Here is a 24,091-nt window from a genome sequence, read left to right on the forward strand (position 1 = left end):
TTGCAAGCTATTCAAAATCAAAGATGTATCCGATAAAGTCGCATGTTTAAAAATCTTTCCATGGTCACTAAAGGATGATGTAAGAGATTGGCTAGACTCATTACCGGAAGGTTATATTGAAGATTGGAATGCCATGATGGACAAGTTTTTGTCAGAATTTTTCCCTGCTTCAAAAGCAGCAAAATTGCAAAGTAATATAAATAACTTCAAGCAAAAGTCTAACGAGACTCTTTATGAAGCTTGGACACGATTCAATAAAATGCTTAGGGTATGTCCTCAACACGGGTTGAATACATTCCAAAAAGTCCAAATATTCTATAAAGGAGTCAATGTGGCTACTCGAAAGGATATAGATGTTGCAGCAGGAGGATCAATCATGAAGAAAACACCAGAAGACGCTCACACAATCATTGCCAATATAGCAGCACATTCTCATAATTGGCATCCAGAGATAGAATTCTCTAGATCATCAACCGTTGCTAATATCGAAAGCAATGATGAAATTGCTTCTTTAAAAGTTCAAATGGCAAATCAAGCAAGGCAAATTGAGAAAGTAACCAAGGAAATGCATGCTATCAGGGTAGGATGTGAACTGTGCCAAGGTCCCCATCTTAATAGAGATTGTGATAAAACAACGATGGAAGAGCAAGCGAATTTCTTAGGTTACTTGCGAAAAGGTGAAATGAATTTCAACGATTTTCCAGCGATAGAAGCAAATAACCGAAAATATCCTCCTATCAACAGCTACCAAATAGGAGGACCTTCAGGTTTAAACAATAATTACTAAGGAGGAAATTCAGTTTACCAAAATAACCGGAATTTCTCAAATCAAAATCAAAGAAATGCACCACCAGGTTACAATAACCTAAACAACCGAAATCAACCTCAACGAATTTATTAAAATAATTTCCAACACAATCAACCACAACTACAACCACAAGCACTTATACAACCACAACCCGAGAAGAAATCCGGTTTAGAAGATCTCTTGAGAGATTTTATGGTTAAGCACGAGCAAACTACGGAACTTCAAACTCAGCAAATTCGAAATCAACAAGCTACAATACAGAATTTAGAAAGAGATGTTGGAAGGATCTCACAGTTACTATTGGAGAGGCCACCAGGTGCTCTCCCCTCAAATACTCAAGTGAATCCTAACAACAATCAAACAAGGAATGAGCATGTAAATGCTATAACTACTAGAAGTGGTTTAACTATTAATCCGGAAACTAGTAAGTCCTCAGAAGTTCCTTTGTCTCCTTCTATTTTACAAGTACCCGTTAATATAGATGAGCATGTTGAGAAAGAACAAGAGAAAGATGATCCACCAGAGATCATATCAAAGAAAAGTGAAGAACCACTTCTAAAGGTGCACAAGGCACCTATTCCATACCCAAAAGCATTAAAGAAAGACAAACTCACGAGCCAATATCAGAAATTTTCAGATATGATCAAGTAAATTAGCATTAACATGCCACTCGCGGAAGTTCTTAGGGGTATGCCAAATTATGGAAGGTTTATCAAGGATCTCATAGCCGATAAAGGTAAATATGAAGAAGTTTCAACCACATTCCTCAATGAGGAATGCTCAGCAATTTTGCAAAAGCAAAAGATGCCACCAAAACTTAGAGATCCTGGTAGTTTCATTATTCCGTGTCTGATGGGAGATTCAGTAATGTACGATGCATTAGCTGACTTAGGCGCAAGTATCAATCTTATGCCACACTCCTTGTACTTAAAACTAAACCTAGGTGATCTAAAACCAACTAGGATGTGTATACGCCTCATCGATAGAACTTTTAACTATCCTATTGGTATTGCCGAAAACCTACCGGTTAAAGTTAATCACTTAATCTTTCCTGCCGATTTCGTTGTCCTTGAAATGGAAGAAGATAGTAAGGTTCCCCTAATTCTAGGGCGACCTTTTCTAAATACCGCCGATGCAATTGTGCGTATTAAAGATAAAAAGCTTAGTCTAGGTGTAGGGGAAGATAGAGTTACCTTAAACATAGATAAAGCTATGAAACAACCTATCTCTTCCGATGACGAATGTTATAAGGTAGACATTGTTGATTGTTGTGTTGAAAAAGAATTGCAAGAATTACTAAATATAGACACCTCGAACTTCACCCCAATGAGTGAAAGTGATGAATTTGATGTAGAGCTTGAACTTGACGAATTGTTGAAAGTAGTCATTGATGAAGATTGCTGTGAGGAAGAAATTCCCAAGGAAGATGAACCCTTTGAAGAAATTACCGATGGTAACAGGTTCCGGATAAAATCTTTCTTGGAAGAACCACCAACCTTGGAACTTAAAGAACTACCGGAACATTTGGAGTATGCTTATCTCCAAGGTACGTCACAATTACCTGTTATAATCTCATCAAAACTCTCCGATAACGAAAAGAGTAGGTTAATGTCCGTTCTAAAAACTCACAAGAAAGCAATTGCTTGGAAAACAACCGATATTCCAGGGATTAACCCCGCTTATTGTACTCATAAGATTCCAATAGAAGAAGATTTTAAACCCGTGGTACAAAGACAACGAAGGTTAAACCCTAACATGAAAGAAGTTGTCAAAAAGGAGGTTATCAAGTTACTTGATGCCGGGTTAATATACCCTATATCCGATAGCCCATGGGTTAGTCCTATTCAAGTAGTACCCAAGAAAGGGGGTACAACTGTCATCCTTAATGATAAGAATGAACTCGTTCCTACAAGAACAGTCACTGACTGGAGAGTCTGTATAGACTACCATCGTTTAAACGACGCCACAAGGAAAGATCATTTTCCACTTCCTTATATTGAACAAATGCTAGAACGTTTAGCGGGAAAAGAGTACTATTGTTTCCTTGATGGATTCTCCGGTTATTTTCAAATTCACATTGATCCAAAGGACCAAGACAAGACAACTTTTACTTGTCCATTTGGTACATTTGCATACCGACGAATACCGTTCGGATTATGCAAAGCGCCAGACACCTTTCAAAGGTGTATGATGGCAATATTTCATGACATGATAGAAGGAAGTATGGAAGTGTTTATGGACGATTTCTCTGTTTTTGGAGACTCCTTCGATTCATGCCTTTCAAACCTCGAGCGAATGTTAATTCATTGTGAGGAATCAAATCTTGTTTTAAATTGGGAAAAATGCCACTTCATGGTGAAGGAAGGCATTGTTTTAGGACACAAGATTTCTTGAGATGGAATGGAAGTAGACAAAGCTAAGATCGATGTAATCTCAAAGCTTCCTCCTCCAACTAACGTTAAAGGAATTCGTAGTTTCTTAGGTCATGCGGGATTCTATCGACGATTCATAAAGGACTTTTCCAAAATCGCTCGACCCATGACTAAACTTCTTGAGAAAGGCAGTATATTCGACTTCAATGACGAATGCTTACAAGCTTTCTCCATTCTAAAAGATAAACTTACGAATGCGCCTATCATAGTATCTCCCAATTGGTACAAACCATTTGAACTGATGTGTGATGCTAGTGATTTCGCACTAGGAGCCGTTTTAGGACAACGCCAAGATAACAAATTTCAACCAATATATTATGCAAGTAAAACACTAACAGGAGCACAATTCAACTATACGACCACAGAAAAAGAGCTCCTTGCAATTGTATTTGCTTTTGATAAATTTAGATCATATCTTGTGTTATCCAAAACGATTGTTTTTACCAATCATTCAGCCCTAAAGTACTTGTTCAAGAAACAAGATGCAAAACCTAGATTGATACGTTAGATTCTTCTTTTACAAGAATTTGATATAGAAATCAAGGATAAAAAGGGGGCTGAAAATCTCGCTGCTGATCACTTGTCTCGTCTTGAGAATCCCGACCTAGAAAAACTAGATGAGTCAGTTATTCATGACACTTTTCCCGATGAGTTTCTAATGAGAATAGAAACCGAATTTGAAGTTCCATGGTTTGCAGATTTTGCAAACTATCTCGCTGCAGGAGTATTAATTAAAAACCAAACGTACCAGCAAAAGAAGAAATTCTTTGCTGACTTAAAGTTTTACTTCTGGGAAAACCCTAATCTTTTTTGAATAGGAGCGGATCAAGTTATCCGCCGATGCGTATATGGTAAAGAAGCTCAACAAATATTGAAGCACTGTCATCAAGGCCCAGCGGGTGGTCATTTCGGACCTAGCTATATAGCTAAGAAGGTCTTTGACTCAGGTTTTTATTGGCCAACCATTTTTAAAGATGCACACCACATGGTTAAAACATGTGATGCATGTCAAAGATCCGGTAACATCTCAAAAAGGGACGAAATGCCACAAAATGCATTCTTGTATGTGAAGTATTTGACATTTGGCGTATTGACTTCATGGGTCCATTTCCCGCATCGAATAAATGCAAATACATCCTTGTGGCAGTTGACTACGTTTCCAAATGGGCCGAAGCAAAAGCTTTACCCACAAATGATGCCCGTGTTGTTGTGAACTTCCTAAAAAACCTATTTTCACATTTTGGGATTCCAAAAGCATTAATCAGTGATTGTGGAACTTATTTTACAAATCAATTACTCGAGAAAGTACTTAAAAAGTACGGAGTTAATCATCATTTCTCAACTTCTTACCACCCACAAACGAGTGGCCAAGTTGAAAACACAAATCGAGGTCTTAAACGAATTTTAGAAAGAACGGTTAAAAATAATCCTAAAATCTGGCATTGGAAGTTAGATGATGCGCTTTGGGCATTTAAAACTGCATTCAAAACGCCCATTGGTACTACACCTTTCCGATTAATTTATGGTAAGGCGTGTCATCTACCTGTCAAAGTTGAACTCAAGGCATATTAGGCTATAAGAGAATGTAACACCGACCTTGTGGAAGCCGGAGAAAACCGATTCTTACAACTTAATGAATTAGACGAACTAAGACTACAAGCTTATGAAAACTCTAAAACATACAAAGAGAAAACTAAGAGATGGCACGATGCGCGATTAAAAGAAAGAAAAGAATTCGAACAAGGGGATAAAGTATTAGTTTTTCAATCACGTTTTAAGTTTTCACCTGGGAAACTTAGAACCCGATGGACTGGGCCATATATAATAAAACAGGTTTTTCCATCTGGATATGCAGAGTTATATAGCAAAGACGGTGGAACTTTCAAGGTGAACGGTCATTGACTCAAGTTATACTTTGACGGAATCAACACTACAGAAGGAGACAAAATCACATTCTACCCTAAGGACAAGTAAATTTGGGGTAACTTTAAGGTTTTCAACTCCATTCTCGATCTTTAGTTTTATCTTAAAGAGTGGGGTTTGTTCGGTCTTTCCCTAGCAGACACTAAAGAACTAGTCTTCTCCCTCCATTCTACCTTTTTATTTTCTTTCATTTTTATTTAGTTTATTTTCAAGATGCGCAATCAATATGCCTACAACCACTTCCTTTTGATGTGCGATAAAATTCTACCGAGGGATGTGGTATTAGATATAAAGAGTAGATGCGATCAGGCGAGTAAAGAAATAAGGCAAGAAATTAATGAGAAAAATTATGCCAAAGGCAAATCAAAATCAGCTAAGAAGCATCGAGCACGTCATTTGGGCAAGTGTGTAAAATGTGGAAAACCGATTCATTACGGAAATTGCCCAAAGAACCAGACGGACTCTAATTACGAGTACGTAACCTTATGCCGAGAAGGGCCTTTTAAATATTCAAAGGAAAACCTCTTAAACCAACGAAGTTACGCCTACGAAGCCATGGGGGGCGAAATGGTACGACTCTACTATGAGGCGAGTCAACGCGGTTTCTCCATCTAAATCTTTTTTCTCGCCAATTGTGTGTTTGTGCATTTTTGTGTGTTTGTGAATTTTTGTGTGTTTATGTTTTGGTGTGTTTTAGTTTGTATTTGTTTGTTGTTTGTTTTTATTAAAAAGGTCTACCATTTAAAATTGATGAACCTTGAGTTTAACCTGTTTTCATTGAAAACGATAATGTTAAGTGTAACAACTGAATTGTCGTTTTTCAAATTGCACGAAATTTATTGTTGGATTCATAAGATATCTTTTAAATAGTAAACCACAAAAACAAAAGAAAAATTATTTCTACTTAAAATATACTTTTTTATCAATAACCGTAAAAATATATAACTTGTAAACTTTGTCGTGGGTAATGATAGGTGTAACAACCGAGATTATATATATATATATATATATATATATATATATATATATATATATATATATATATATATATATATATATAGGAGACAAAGTTTTAAGTTTAAAAATTAGTTGGTTTGAAAGTATATATATATAAAAAAAATAGAGTGTATTTTTAATTCATTTAATTTTTATTTTTCATGTACTTATTTTAAAATTTTAAAATATTAATTTTCTTTTAATTTTAAAAATTTAAAAAAAATATAGAGTGTTTTGTTTTATTTCTAAATCGTTTTCGAAAAATATTAAAACTTTAACTTTTAAAGCATTAAATTTTATAAATTGAATTTAAAAAAATTTATAAACGGATAAAGACTAGGTATAACAACCGTAATTTCCGTTACAACAAATATAAATTTATAAAAAGATATTTTAAAAATTTAATTACTTATAAAGTTGAAAAAAAGGCCTTAATACTTACGCGGAACGTGTAGTAATCCACGCGAAACGCGTATATTAGAAAACTACGCGAAACGTGTAGGTCTACGTGAAACGCATAATTCTGAAAATTAGAAAGCTTATCTGGTCGACCTGCACTTCTCCTCCACACTTCATTCTTAATTTTTTTCTGCTGTGGACGAGAAGGATACCCAAAAACCACAAAAATCACTCCCAAAATTTAAATAAACACTCTCAATCTCCTCCAATTCTTCCATATTTCAACATGCCTAGATTGGTAAGGGTCTAAACCCATTTTTACCACTTATTCTTTAAGTTTTTCATTATTTATTTTTATAGCTTTAATCCGAATTAATGCATGTTATTGTTGAATTGTGCTTGATTATTGCTATATCTATGTTGTTAGTATGATATTAAACCCGATTAGCATAAGAATTTGATGTTTAATTGATTATTTCAAAGTTAGGGTTTATACATATTGGAGAAAATTGATGAATTGCTATTGAAGTGTGTTATTTTAGTTATAATTAGATGTTTTTAACTGTTTTGATAGTAGTAGAACCTTTGAACATGAATTTGATTGTTTGATTTTGTGATTTCATTTTTTGTCTAAATTTGATAATTTTTGTTGTTGACATAAATCAAGTATAGATTGTAATGATGCTAAGGTTGGAATGCACCCAATGTGATTAAATTGAATTAGATATGCTTAGTTCATTGAATGTTTCCACCTGTGAATTAAACTTTGTTTATGAAACTTGATTTATGATTATGAATTTTGTTTGTTTATTTTTGTTTGTTTTATTTTTTAGAAGTAATACTTTAACTGTTGTTGATATATTGGTTCCTGTGGTGTTGAAAACAATCTTGTATGCTTAATATGTATTCTTTGCTAATATTAACATACCCAATTGGGACGATTTTCTTGTTTTAAAATGTTATGCAGGGATTATTTAGAATGAGGGCTGTAAACCAACAGTAAGAAGAGGAACAAGTAACACCACAAATGGAACAACAACTCCAAACCTTACACCCGAACCTGAGATTCCCTAATGATTTACCTCAATGGGTGCAAAAGGTTAAGGACTTACTTTCTCTGATCAATAGAAACACCTCTCCAGTATATGTTGTGGACTGGGCTCCCTTAGGACACCCAGTCAACTTAGATACACAAATAAGGGAAATTTTAAACCAAAGTTTCACAAACGAATTTGAGATGAATTTGGTTTTTAATGATTTTGAGAGGTTGTTTAGTTTAAATAGTCCTGTATATAGAGAATGGTGCTTAGAATTCTATTCTACTGTTAGAATGAGCATACACCCAGAAACTATCGATGATACTAATTTTCTACAATTTAGACTCGGTGGGGTAGATAGAAGAATGTCCCTAAGCAACGTGACTAACGCGTTGGGGATTTACATGGTCGAGGAGATGTTGACTCCCGATTTTAGGGAGTATATTTTTACTGGGGCTAGGTATACAGGTAATTATGATTCTGGGAGAGTTTGGCAATCTTTTACTAATAGAAATAGATATGAGGCCGACCAAGAATCATACCTAAAGATCACTGATGTTTGGTTTAGAATAATTCAAAAATTTATAGCGAACACAATAAACCAAAGGTCATTTGGTAATACAGATAAAATTAACTATATTGACCTTTGGTATTTAGATGTGATCAGAGATAGGGATACTTTCGTTAGTGTACCCTATGGAGTTGCCTGCTTCTTGGCTCATGTAGGTAAGGGTGCTAGAGAATCAAGTGACATGTCGGGGGGTCACTATATCACTTGTTTAGGAAACTGGTTCGGACTCGACCCGAGAGAATCAGAACCTCCAATCATACTGGTAGATCAGGCCGTTAAAACCTTAGGATTGGATGTATATAAAACTGCAAAAGCTATACAAGTGAGGGGTGGGGTAATTAGTTTAAGACAACAAGAAGTTGTTGCTCCAGCTCCTATGGAGGAAGATGATGAACCTGAGCGAGATACTAGGAGAAGACGGAGACAGACAGATCAGGCTAGTTCGTCTAATGTAGGTATCTCTGATTTTGATATGTTACAAAATTCATTTAATTCATTGAGTTTAGATGTAAGGAACTCATATGAAACTTGGGGACAGAGATCAGAAAATCAGTACACTAGTTTGTCTCAGCAATTGGGGGACATTAGGAATACCCAACTAGCTCAGGGTAATATGTTAGAAAACATCCGATATGATAAAAGGGGCCAGGGAGTACAAATTGAGTGGGTACATCATCAGGCATACCCACAGCATTACGCACCCTCAGCCTTTCCTTCATACAACCCTTGGCAAGCACCCGGTGATCCTATACCTCCACCTTATGATCCCAACGCTGGTCTAGCTGCAAGTCAGGATGCCTATCGGCGTTTTTATGAGGAACAACGCCAAAATGAACAGCGGCAGCAACAACAACAGGAACAGGAAGATCAAGGAGGCCCTGTATGGCCATTTTTCTAGTTTTTAGTTTTTATTTTTTATTTTTTATATTGTTTGTAAAAAAAATGATTTTTATGATGTGTTTTAAGTATTTACTTTTACTTTTATATATTTTATATATACAAAAACTTTTAGTGTGGGGTAAAATTTTTTGTACTACTAAAGTACAACCCCATCTCATGTGTGATTAACATATTTGTTGACAGGTACTTACGATGATGAGATTCGACATAACGAAACACGAAAGTATTATTGTGATAAAAAGGATTGGATATGTTCATACGATAAGCATTTTACAAATGTCCAATTACTTAACAAAGGAAGTTCTAAATACTTTACACTTTTTGTCCTCTCGAATTTATACATTTAAGCTGATTTTATGTAATGAGGGCATTACATAATCTTAAGTGTGGGGTGGGAATATATAAATTCTCGATAACTTATAATTGGAGTTTTTTATGAAAATTTTGAACATTTTTAAACAAATATATCTATTCAATTTTTAAGGTAATTACGAGCAATTAAAGATTAGGTGTCAAAAACCGAAATTATTGTCTCCATACATTAAAAATATGTAAGTTTATTTGATTAAAACTTATAAAAGAAAACCAAGTATAACAGAATTTATAAACCCGTATGTTTGGAACCATTTATCACATGTTTTTATGAAGTTTATTGCAGATATCATTGCTTTGGAATGTATAAATCTGAATATCCCATTAATGCGAGTAATAAAGGATGAATCAAGTCCATCCCTTAAGGAAGTAAAGTCTTCCAAAATGACACACTTGCTAACTTATGTTAGAAGATGTAGTCCAGAACAGCTGTAGGTTGACGAAAAATCTTGAAAAGTCATCTCTATCATCGGCTGAAAATCCACCTCACCTCAGCATCAAACAGGGTTTTTGGTGGTCAGACTTATCCTAACCATGAGATGGATCTGTCTCGTACAATGGAGGGGGCACATTGCAAATTAGCTTTTAAGACTAATGAATCTAATCCCCAGATGGATGATCTCCGTAAAGATTAACCGCATCTATGTTTGACCGCGGTTAACATACATATGCCATAACAAATTGAGGTGTGCAAACTCATGGTTCACCGATGATATTTGGACACGATATAATTTTCTTCTAAAACTTATGCTATTTTATGAATTATATTGTGTAAAACCATTTTTAGGACATTCGGTTTCAAGTTCCATGATACTTCAATCATGGGGGCGGATAGCTTGCTAATCGCCGACTGAGACTACGGTTTTCAGTTACCCTCTACCGGAATTTGAGGTTAAAACCGGAAAACGTGTCTAGTGTAAAAACTAGCATGCCATTTTATAAAATCATAAAACGTTTTCACAAGGTCCAATTTTTCCTAAGGATCCAAATTTTTAAACCTTAATCACGAGTTTCAACTTTGTTTCTGTTGTCATAATTTCAGTTCATGTGGTGTGCGTGTGATCCAATAAATATTGTGTAGTGTTTCCAACTTATTCCATATAGCGTGTGTTTTCATTTCGTGTGGAGTGTCTTGTGTGATTTAATGTTCAATATGGAAAAATATGTAATGTTCCGATTCTATTTAGAAGATGTAATTGCTTGAGGACAAGCAACGTTCAAGTGTAGGGTATTTTGATATTGCTTTAAACATACATATATTTTGACGCAATATCATTTATATTTCATCGGCTTTTATAGAAACGAAGACATTCAAATGCATAATTCACGAAAAAAATGGCAAAAGTAAACGCGAGCTTGAAGTTTGAAGAAATGATAATAAACGATGGGTTTTAACCAAATGTATATCGAGATAACGTTTATCCGAATGAAAGTCCAAGATGATCGAAGAAAAAGAGTTCAAATGAAAGTTTCAAGTCAATATACGTCAACACGGGGTCAACAAAGAACAAACATAAAATAAATAAATAAAAACTGCAGTTTACTCCTACGCGGATCGCGTAATACCTTACGCGAAACGCGTAATGTTGTGGCTAAATTCCAGATTCTACTTAACTCCTACGCGAAACGTGTGAAGACCTACGCGAAACGCATAATGTTTAATCCAGATTTAGATTCCAAGTTCACATGGGACGGTTGCTTTTTAATATATATTAACTATATTTATACGCATGCTTAAGGGAATAATTCACTTTCCAGTCTTTTACAGCAAAAAGGGATCAGAGAGAAGTCTACCTACTACTTCTAATACTATGATATAATACGGAGTACATTACACAGACAGGGAGGGATGGTCAGTACACAAATCCATACAACACAAATATACATAGCAAAATAGAGAGCAGAGGGATATTATCATCATTTTATTAGTATCTTTGTACTCCGTATAAATTAAGTTCAGTTCCAATTAATTTTCAAGTTCAATTTTTAGGATAGTTTCAATATTAAGGGTGTATTGTTCGTGATTAAGGGTATTATTGTTCGAGTGCAAGAGTGTTGTTATTGTAATTTTCTACCATTTGAAGTAAATGAAAGTGAAGATTTTCGTAAGTTTATCCTATTAAAATTATCGTTATCAATTTTTATCGTTATTATTATGTTTGTATATTTATATTTTTATGTTTAACCTAGTATAATGAGTAGCTAAATTTCCCTAGTGTTTGCTTAGATGTAGAGCCTCTAGTGAAATGGATTGTTATCATTTGTAACAATTAAAATGTAACTTAAGTATTTTTAACATTGAGCCTAATTAAAAGAACCATTATTATGTATTTGGATATTTAACCCTTGTCACTTAATTTATTAGATTCAAATAACGAAAGTTATTTTTATTTATATAAATTAAGCTTCAATATTAAAAGTGATTTAGACGAACTTATGAATAAGTTATTAACACTAATTTAGAAATAAAGTTCGGTGGTTTGGGTGATATCATTAGGTATATAATAGTGAAATTGTAAAAAGGGAAACCGTTATGATTTGGGTATTGGCGAAAGTCAAAACTGGATTAGGTCTCAATTTAAATACTTGAGGAATAGTAATTATCTAAATAAGATCAAATGAAAATTAGACTTAATTTAGCTAGTTGAAACTTTATTTATTCGAAAGAAAAATATAAAGTTTTATACTAAACATTTTAATAGAGCTTAAACTTAAAACAATCCATGGATCTAGAGGTGAAACATTTAAGTGAACACTCCCATTTATATATTGTAAAAATAATTATTATTATTATTTACGTATTATTATACAGCAAAAACTAAAAATATAAATCAAAATACTTCAGTTGAACCAGTACCAGTTTGTCACATCGTATAAAGCATGCGCGGATCGTGTACATTTCCACATGAAACGCGTAGCTTCAACAATATACGCGGAACGCGTATATAAATACGCGAAACGCGTAAATATAGAAATAACACTGTTACGAATTTTAATTATATTCCAAAGTTTAAATTAAATCTTTTATTATTATTTTAAAGTAATTAAATTACAATTAGTTTGATTATTATAATTATCTTTAATCCACCTTTAATTTAATTAAAACTTATTATTTAGTTAATTTAAGTTAATTTGTATTTTATTTTATTGTTTAAAATAAATTCTTAATCATTTAGTTTTATAAAAAAATTATTGTTATACTTATTACCATTTAATAAAATATTTCTATCACAAATAATATAGTTTCAATTAGTTCACTTTTAAGTTAATAATTATAAACCATGTAATCTTGTAATTTTAATTAATAAGTAGTTAAATTAAATTAAGATTAAGTTACATTTTATTATTATTATGCTAAATATAATTCCTAATCCAAAACCCCCTTTAAATAAGTTTAACTTCAAAGATTATTAAAAACCATTAAACACTCCATCTCCCTGTGGAACGAATCGGATTTACCTATAAAACTAAACTACGCGGATAGGACTAGTTGCCTATATATGTGTGAAATCAACCTGGATTCATTAAAATTCCATATACACAATAAATCAATTAGTGTAATAAAATAACTCAAATCCGTTCATAAATAAAGGTACTATTTCACACCATCAGAGAGCAAGCAAGAGACGCATTGCATGTTCATCTTTCAAAATGACCAATTCATTTTATAAATCAAGACTTTTGACTTCAATTACTGGGATTAAGACATTCTGGTTATTTGGATAACTTGGTAAGTTTGTAAGTTTGTTATTCTTTTGTTAATTTTATATAATTTTATACAATTTATTTTATACTAAGGTCACACTGTATATTAACTTGTTATATTTATAGCACATTGACGGCTGGGCTACATTTCTTTTAAGATATCGTCAGAGATTTCTCCCCCGAGCCAGTCAAGTTTATGCCACTCCTGAGTTTCCAGCTGAGGTGCTTAAAGCAAGTTCTCGATGGACTATTATGCCACTGGGATTCCTGAACATGTTTGAGAGGTTCAACACTTATTTTGACAATACTTAGAAGGAGGTGGGCACACAGGAGGAATCTACAACAGATGGAGAGGGAATTATTGGCCATAATCCTCCAGATTACATGTACTTAATTGGACTTGGAGACGGCAGTGTTGACCTATATCCATCTTAGGCTGACTGTGATCAGGTAAACACAAGTATTTATACATCATTTGTTATTCTGGAACAGACGCAAGGACAGTTTTGCGTCCTTGTGTCTTGGTTACCGGACGCAAATTTCTCCTTGCGTCCTTGCGTCTACTTGTCGCAAGGTTAACCTTGCGACCTTGCGTATGTTTTGGGTTTTCGCAAGGTTTATCTTGCGTTCTTGCGTCTTGGTTACCAGACGTATATTTCCCCTTGCGTCCTTGCGTCTCCTGGTCGCAAGGTTAACCTTGAGACCTTGCGTATATTTTGGATGTTCGCAAGGTTTATCTTGCGTCCTTGCGTCTGTTGTTTTGTTTTATCCTTTATGTCTGTCTGTTACAGGTCTTGATCCCAGTACATTTTTATGACGAAGAACATTTCCTGCTGCTTCAGTTAAAGTTAGAAGAAATGAAGGTTTTTGTATACGACAGTTTACCCAGATGTGTCAGTTCACAAAAACTTAACGCAGTTTTCAAGATTTTGGGTGACAACTTGCCAGTGTACTTGAAGGCGATTGACTATTTTAACAAGATGCAAGACTCCCAAATTGTCGGATACTATGAAAATAAAGAGAGTGTGGAGTTGATGATTGAGCCTGGTCCCATTGTGCCAATGCAGACAGGTGGTCAGGGTGATTGTGGGGTTTGGGTGTGCATACATATGGAGAGGATTATTTATGGAAGGGAGGAGGTTGACAATCTTGGAGATACTAAAAAGGCTGCAGAGCAGTATAGAAACAGAATGGCAAGGACGTTCTTCCGTGCAAGTTTTGATACACAAGAACCGTCGCCACCAACTCCACCATCAGAGATTCAGGTTGATTGATACATTGTAGCTAATAGGTTGCTGGTCCTGTATGTAAATATTGTGTAAATACGGAAATACATTTGCAACAGTTTTACTTGACACTACACGCAAGGACGCAAGGTTATGCTTGCGTACGCAAGCATAGCTTTGCGTCCTTGCGTGTGTATATTTTTGGCCGTCTTTTGTACATAAGCAAAATATTGCGTCCTTGCGTGTGTATATTTTTGTCTATCATGCGTACGCAAGCAAAGCCTTGCGTATGCAAGCAAAGCCTTACAAGCAGCTGAAATGTCCCGTTCTTATTGATTAAAAACGTTCCATATTAATTGATTTTGTTGCGAGGTTTTGACCTCTATATGAGACGTTTTTCAAAGACTGCATTCATTTTAAAACAAACCATAACCTTTATTTCATCAATAAAGGTTTAAAAAGCTTTACGTAGATTATCAAATAATGATAATCTAAAATATCCTGTTTACACACGACCATTACATAATGGTTTACAATACAAATATGTTACAACAAAATAAGTTTCTTGAATGCAGTTTTTACACAATATCATACAAGCATGGACTCCAAATCTCGTCCTTATTTAAGTATGCGACAGCGGAAGCTCTTAATAATCACCTGAGAATAAACATGCTTAAAACGTCAACAAAAATGTTGGTGAGTTATAGGTTTAACCTATATATATCAAATCATAATAATAGACCACAAGATTTCATATTTCAATACACATCCCATACATAGAGATAAAAATCATTCATATGGTGAACACCTGGTAACCGACATTAACAAGATGCATATATAAGAATATCCCCATCATTCCGGGACACCCTTCGGATATGATATAAATTTCGAAGTACTAAAGCATCCGGTACTTTGGATGGGGTTTGTTAAGCCCAATAGATCTATCTTTAGGATTCGCGTCAATTAGGGTGTCTGTTCCCTAATTCTTAGATTACCAGACTTAATAAAAAGGGGCATATTCGATTTCGATAATTCAACCATAGAATGTAGTTTCACGTACTTGTGTCTATTTTGTAAATCATTTATAAAACCTGCATGTATTCTCATCCCAAAAATATTAGATTTTAAAAGTGGGACTATAACTCACTTTCACAGATTTTTACTTCGTCGGGAAGTAAGACTTGGCCACTGGTTGATTCACGAACCTATAACAATATATACATATATATCAAAGTATGTTCAAAATATATTTACAACACTTTTAATATATTTTGATGTTTTAAGTTTATTAAGTCAGCTGTCCTCGTTAGTAACCTACAACTAGTTGTCCACAGTTAGATGTACAGAAATAAATCGATAAATATTATCTTGAATCAATCCACGACCCAGTGTATACGTATCTCAGTATTGATCACAACTCAAACTATATATATTTTGGAATCAACCTCAACCCTGTATAGCTAACTCCAACATTCACATATAGAGTGTCTATGGTTGTTCCGAAATATATATAGATGTGTCGACATGATAGGTCAAAACATTGTATACGTGTCTATGGTATCTCAAGATTACATAATATACAATACAAGTTGATTAAGTTATGGTTGGAATAGATTTGTTACCAATTTTCACGTAGCTAAAATGAGAAAAATTATCCAATCTTGTTTTACCCATAACTTCTTCATTTTAAATCCGTTTTGAGTGAATCAAATTGCTATGGTTTCATATTGAACTCTATTTTATGAATCTAAACAGAAAAAGTATAGGTTTATAGTTGGAAAAATAAGTTACAAGTCGTTTTTGTAAAGGTAGTCATTTCAGTCGAAAGAACGACGTCTAGATGACCATTTTAGAAAACATACTTCCACTTTGAGTTTAACCATAATTTTTGGATATAGTTTCATGTTCATAATAAAAATCATTTTCTCAGAATAACAACTTTTAAATCAAAGTTTATCATCGTTTTTAATTAACTAACCCAAAACAGCCCGCGGTGTTACTACGACGGCGTAAATCCGGTTTTACGGTGTTTTTCGTGTTTCCAGGTTTTAAATCATTAAGTTAGCATATCATACAGATATAGAACATGTGTTTAGTTGATTTTAAAAGTCAAGTTAGAAGGATTAACTTTTGTTTGCGAACAAGTTTAGAATTAACTAAACTATGTTCTAGTGATTACAAGTTTAAACCTTCGAATAAGATAGCTTTATATGTATGAATAGAATGATGTTATGAACATCATTACTACCTTAAGTTCCTTGGATAAACCTACTAGAAAATAGAAAAATAGATCTAGCTTCAATGGATCCTTGGATGGCTCGAAGTTCTTGAAGCAGAATCATGACACGAAAACAAGTTCAAGTAAGATCATCACTTGAAATAAGATTGTTATAGTTATAGAAATTGAACCAAAGTTTGAATATGATTATTACCTTGTATTAGAATGATAACCTACTGTAAGAAACAAAGATTTCTTGAGGTTGGATGATCACCTTACAATATTGGAAGTGAGCTAGCAAACTTGAAAGTATTCTTGATTTTATGAAACTAGAACTTTTGGAATTTATGAAGAACACTTAGAACTTGAAGATAGAACTTGAGAGAGATCAATTAGATGAAGAAAATTGAAGAATGAAAGTGTTTGTAGGTGTTTTTGGTCGTTGGTGTATGGATTAGATATAAAGGATATGTAATTTTGTTTTCATGTAAATAAGTCGTGAATGATTACTCATATTTTTGTAATTTTATGAGATATTTCATGCTAGTTGCCAAATGATGGTTCCCACATGTGTTAGGTGACTCACATGGGCTGCTAAGAGCTGATCATTGGAGTATATATACCAATAGTACATACATCTAAAAGCTGTGTATTGTACGAGTACGAATACGGGTGCATACGAGTAGAATTGTTGATGAAACTGAACGAGGATGTAATTGTAAGCATTTTTGTTAAGTAGAAGTATTTTGATAAGTGTCTTGAAGTCTTTCAAAAGTGTATGAATACATATTAAAACACTACATGTATATACATTTTAACTGAGTCGTTAAGTCATCGTTAGTCGTTACATGTAAATGTTGTTTTGAAACCTTTAGGTTAACGATCTTGTTAAATGTTGTTAACCCAATGTTTATAATATCAAAAGAGATTTTAAATTATTATATTATCATGATATTATGATGTACGAATATCTCTTAATATGATATATATACATTAAATGTCGTTACAACGATAATCGTTACATATATGTCTCGTTTAAAAATCATTAAGTTAGTAGTCTTGTTTTTACATATGTAGTTCATTGTTAATATTCTTAATGATATGTTTACTTATCATAGTATCATGTTAACTATATATATATCCATATATATATCATCATATAGTTTTTACAAGTTTTAACGTTCGTGAATTACCGGTCAACTTGGGTGGTCAATTGTCTATATGAAACATATTTCAATTAATCAAGTCTTAACAAGTTTGATTGCTTAACATGTTGGAAACATTTAATCATGTAAATATCAATCTCAATTAATATATATAAACATGGAAAAGTTCGGGTCACTACAGTACCTACCCGTTAAATAAATTTCGTCCTGAAATTTTAAGCTGTTGAAGGTGTTGACGAATCTTCTGGAAATAGATGCGGGTATTTCTTCTTCATCTGATCTTCACGCTCCCAGGTGAACTCGGGTCCTCTATAAGCATTCCATCGAACCTTAACAATTGGTATCTTGTTTTGCTTAAGTCTTTTAACCTCACGATCCATTATTTCGACGGGTTCTTCGATGAATTGAAGTTTTTCGTTGATTTGGATTTCATCTAACAGAATAGTGAGATCTTATTTAGCAAAACATTTCTTCAAATTCGAGACGTGGAAAGTGTTATGTACAGCCGCGAGTTGTTGAGGTAACTCAAGTCGGTAAGCTACTGGTCCGACACGATCAATAATCTTGAATGGTCCAATATACCTTGGATTTAATTTCCCTCGTTTACCAAATCGAACAACGCCTTTCCAAGGTGCAACTTTAAGCATGACCATCTCTCTAATTTCAAATTCTATATCTTTTCTTTTAATGTCAGCGTAGCTCTTTTGTCGACTTTGGGCGGTTTTCAACCGTTGTTGAATTTGGATGATCTTCTCGGTAGTTTCTTGTATAATCTCCGGACCCGTAATCTGTCTATCCCCCACTTCACTCCAACAAATCGGAGACCTGCACTTTCTACCATAAAGTGCTTCAAACGGCGCCATCTCAATGCTTGAATGGTAGCTGTTGTTGTAGGATAATTCTGCTAATGGTAGATGTCGATCCCAACTGTTTCCGAAATCAATAACACATGCTCGTAGCATGTCTTCAAGCGTTTGTATCGTCCTTTCGCTCTGCCCATCAGTTTGTGGATGATAGGCAGTACTCATGTCTAGACGAGTTCCTAATGCTTGCTGTAATGTCTGCCAGAATCTTGAAATAAATCTGCCATCCCTATCAGAGATAATAGAGATTGGTATTCCATGTCTGGAGACGACTTCCTTCAAATACAGTCGTGCTAACTTCTCCATCTTGTCATCTTCTCTTATTGGCAGGAAGTGTGCTGATTTGGTGAGACGATCAACTATTACCCAAATAGTATCAAAACCACTTGCAGTCCTTGGCAATTTAGTGATGAAATCCATGGTAATGTTTTCCCATTTCCATTCCGGGATTTCGGGTTGTTGAAGTAGACCTGATGGTTTCTGATGCTCAGCTTTGACCTTAGAACATGTCAAACATTCTCCTACGTATTTAGCAACATCGGCTTTCATACCCGGCCACCAAAAATGTTTCTTGAGATCCTTGTACATCTTCCCCGTTCCAGGATGTATTGAGTATCTGGTTTTATGAGCTTCTCTAAGTACCATTTCTCTCATATCTCCAAATTTTGGTACCCAAATCCTTTCAGCCCTATACCGGGTTCCGTCTTCCCGAATATTAAGATGCTTCTCCGATCCTTTGGGTATTTCATCCTTTAAATTTCCCTCTTTTAAAACTCCTTGTTGCGCCTCCTTTATTTGAGTAGTAAGGTTATTATGAATCATTATATTCATAGATTTTACTCGAATGGGTTCTCTGTCTTTCCTGATCAAGGCATCGGCTACCACATTTGCCTTCCCCGGGTGGTAACGAATCTCAAAGTCGTAATCATTCAACAATTCAATCCACCTACGCTGCCTCATATTCAGTTGTTTCTGATTAAATATGTGTTGAAGACTTTTGTGGTCGGTATATATAATACTTTTGACCCCATATAAGTAGTGCCTCCAAGTCTTTAATGCAAAAACAACCGCGCCTAATTCCAAATCATGCGTCGTATAATTTTGTTCGTGAATCTTCAATTGTCTAGACACATAAGCAATCACCTTCGTTCGTTGCATTAATACACAACCGAGACCTTGCTTTGATGCGTCACAATAAATTACAAAATCATCATTCCCTTCAGGCAATGACAATATAGGTGCCGTAGTTAGCTTTTTCTTCAATAACTGAAAAGCTTTCTCTTGTTCATCATTCCATTCAAATTTCTTCCCTTTATGCGTTAATGCAGTCAAGGGTTTTGCTATTCTGGAAAAGTCTTAGATGAACCTGTAACGACCTGGAAATTTCCGACCAAATTTAAACCTTAAACTCTATATGTTTCCGACACGATAAGCAAAAACCCTAATGTTGAGTCTAGAAAGTTTGAAATCTATATTTGGATAATTAGTTACCCTTTGACCATGCCTGACGATTCACGAACAATTATTTGTAAAATAATAAACGATATAATAATAATAATTAAGTTATTATATAACACATAATTTTTGTATATATATTCACTATTAGGTGTATGTTAAAATATATAAGAATATTTGAATATAGAGGTGTACAAGTATTGTTATTAATATTATATTTATCATTAATTCTATTATTATTATTATTATCATTAGTAGTTCCTTGATTATTAATAAAATTAATATTAAATATTAATGTTTATATAATTAATATTATTAGGTTTCTTAATGTATTAGGTATATGAATATAAATATATATATATTCAACATATAACGATACGGATACAGATATCTACATAAATAAATATAACTTGAGATACCTTAACTATTATTTGTATTATTATTAGATATTATCATTTCTTTACCATGATTTTATTTATAATAGTATTATCTTGATATAATTAATATTAAAGATTGTTATTGTTATAAACTTAGAAGTTATTATTATTATCAACATGTTAATTATTTATATCATTAATTAATATTAATATTGTATTACTAATATTTTATTATTATTATTAATATTAAAGGAATTATATTTATTAATATATTTATATTTATTAATATAAATAAATCTGTAAAAAAAAAAATAATAATTTAATTTAAAAGCAGATTTATCACGAGTATATTTTTTTTATATTTATGTCAACGTCTATGATATAATTTATCTGTCTTCTGTTTTGCTTGTGAAGATTGGTTGTCTTTAATCCTTTTTAACAAATCAATCACCCCTACTTCTAACCGCTAAACTTCGATCACCACTACCTTCAAAAACCACGCCACCTCAATATCCGGATTCCACAATCTTCAGTCATGTACGTCAATCACCGCCACCTTTAACCTCCACCGGACCACCATACCCGCCACCCTTGATAATATCTCTTCTCTCCTTCTGCAAAACAATCGAAACCCAAATTTTTTTTTCTTTCTTTTCAACAACGAAACAATCATCAACCACCCTAACAATTACCATCGACCATCACTTTTGCTGTTCCTGTTTACTTCTTGCTGCTACAACCTCACACGCCACCCTCTTATTCAACAATACCCACCACAAAACCCGTCGTACCTTCTGTTACTTATTTCTATTTCGTTGGAGCAACAAAACCCAACACCAACAAAGCTAGCTACTGCCACTGAAATACTTTTCTGTTATTTAGACTCATAAAGAACAAAAAGGGTGCGGGTATTGTTTGAATTCGTGAGGCTCACAAAACAAAAGAAGAATGAACTTGTACCATTTTTTGTTGTTGTTGATGTTTTACCAACTTGAAGGTATATTATATTGCTTTTGGTGTTCTCCTGTATATGATTACCGACAAAATTATAGCAAATGAGGATTAGTTAGTGCTTTGAATGAGTGGTGGAGCCAAACAACTACATGTATACACTTTATTATATTTGGTACCCAAAATTTCGGTATTTGCTAGAGTTTGTGGACCGCTGCTGTCCTACTTCTTTTCTTTTCCATGAAGTTGATGATGAGATGATGATGATGGAATTAGGGAAAACAGACGAGTAATATAGAAAGATTTAATCTGTTATTAATATCAAAAGGACGAGCTGGAGTGATGGTTGGACGGGTTGTGTTTAAGCAAGGAGACCTAGGTTCGAAACTAGGCTAGAACGTCATATATGTTTTTTTTACAAATGAAATTATTGGGCCACTATATTCTAATTGCTGTTGGGCCGATATATTATCTGTTGGGCCGAGTTCCCCATTTTCAGTTGGGCCATGGGTTTGCAAAAGAAATGGTGCCATGAACTCCTAGTGTTGGGCTATTGTTTGTTGAACCGGATTTGCAACCTCATCGGTTCCTAAATGTTAATTAGATTCATTTTATGAATTTGAACACAAATGAAGTAGTTGAGGAATGGTTTGGGGTAAATGTACATTGAACGAGAAGTCATGGGTTCGAGCTTGGTTTTGGTCATTTTTTTAAGCTCATCATTTAAGGTAGTGATTTTATTATTCTTACTATTATTATTATTATTATTATTATTATTATTATTATTATTATTATTATTATTATTATTATTATTATTATTATTATTATTATTATTATTATTATTATTATTATTATTATTATTATTATTATTATTATTATTATTATTATTAAAAGTAACATTTTTATTAAGGATGTCATTATAATTAAAATTTATATTTTAATTAAAAATATTACTAAAAGTATTATATTATTAAAAGTATCTTTATTTTAAAGTTATCATTTTTATTACTATTATTATTATTAATTAGTGTTACTACTATCATAATAGATAAACATTTTTATAGATATCAATATAATTATGAATGAAAGTATTAAATTTAATACATAATAGATAAAGATAAAACATTAATAAATATATATGTATAACACTATTAAATCATAATAAATAATAATTAATAAGAATATATAAATTGTGTTGAGTGCGATTATGTGTATTAATATATATATACAAATGATTTAGGTTCGTGAATCCGAGGCCAACCTTATACGTGTTCAGTGATGTTATATGTATTTTTACTACAAAATACAGTATGGTGAGTATATAGTCCCACTTTTAAACTCTAAATATTTCGGGATGAGAATACATGTATTTTATGTTTTACGATATGGACACAAGTAACTGAAAAATATGTTCTACGTTAAGTTGTACCACTGGCATACTTCCCTGTAGCTTGGTAACTAATATTTACAGCGGTATTGTAAACGCGAATCCTGTTGATAGATCTATCGGGCTTGACAACCCCAATCGGACTGGACGACCAGTATTCAACGGTTGCACAGTACTTCGTTTCGTAACTACACTTGGTACGGTGTAGTAAGATTTCATAATAAAGGGAATATGCGACGTGATTAAATGTTAAGTATGGTTACCAAGTGCTCAACCACTTAGAATATTTTTATTAAAATGTTTACACATGAAATCTTGTGGTCCATTGTTATAACGCTGCTAGCATTAAACCTATATATCTCACCAACTTTATGTTGACGTTTTAAAGCATGTTATTCTCAGGTACGAATTAAGTCTTCCGCTGTGCATTTGCTCATGTTAAGGACATTACTTGGAGTCGATCATCGCAATGGAACCAAATGTTAATGACTTCGTCCAGGAGGATTAGGACGGGTCTTTACAGTTGGTATCAGAGCGTTGGTCTTAGCGAACCAGGCCTTGCATTAGTGTGTCTAACTGGTAGTTGTTAGGATGCATTAGTGAGTCTGGACTTTGACCGTGCCTGCATGTCAAAAGTTTTGCTTATCATTTCTAGTCGTAAATTATTTGCTTATTATCCTTAGGGAATTGCCTGCTTATCATTCATAAGTCTAGACACGTCTTACTGCATTTAGTGCATCGATAGTGTATAGACAAAATTCATATCTTAGCATATCTGTTACTTTGGACTTTAGTTGACATCTTTTCAAAGATTCTCCGTAATTTACGGGATTTTGGTATTATATATACATATGTAAAGTATGTATAGAAGAATATCAAATCTAACTTCTATAATCTATTTCATACCAAAAATTCATTTTTCCGATTATACAAGATGGATTTCGCATCTAGTTCGAATTCCTCAGATTATGACAGCTATGCCGATATGGATTTTCATTCAAGCTCCGAAGGCAGCATCACCGGAATGGACCAACCAATCTCCCATCATCTATTCTGGATGAATTGGGGGTGGGTTCGTAATATACTAAGTCACTGGAGACATGAAGAGGGTGATCCCTTTCATCCACCAAATTGCCCTCTTGGCGATGAACCTGAAGCACTTACCGGCGAACCTGTTCGAGAAACCATTTTCTCTCTCATTTCTAGAGTATCTCGTCACGATTATATACTATCCCATATTTCAGATCTTGTTCATTCGCTCACTCCAACCACCAATCATCCCGGTGTACTAGCAGAAGTTAACGA

Source organism: Rutidosis leptorrhynchoides, chromosome 1 (genome assembly GCF_046630445.1).
Source record: "Rutidosis leptorrhynchoides isolate AG116_Rl617_1_P2 chromosome 1, CSIRO_AGI_Rlap_v1, whole genome shotgun sequence".
Lineage (NCBI taxonomy): Eukaryota > Viridiplantae > Streptophyta > Magnoliopsida > Asterales > Asteraceae > Rutidosis > Rutidosis leptorrhynchoides.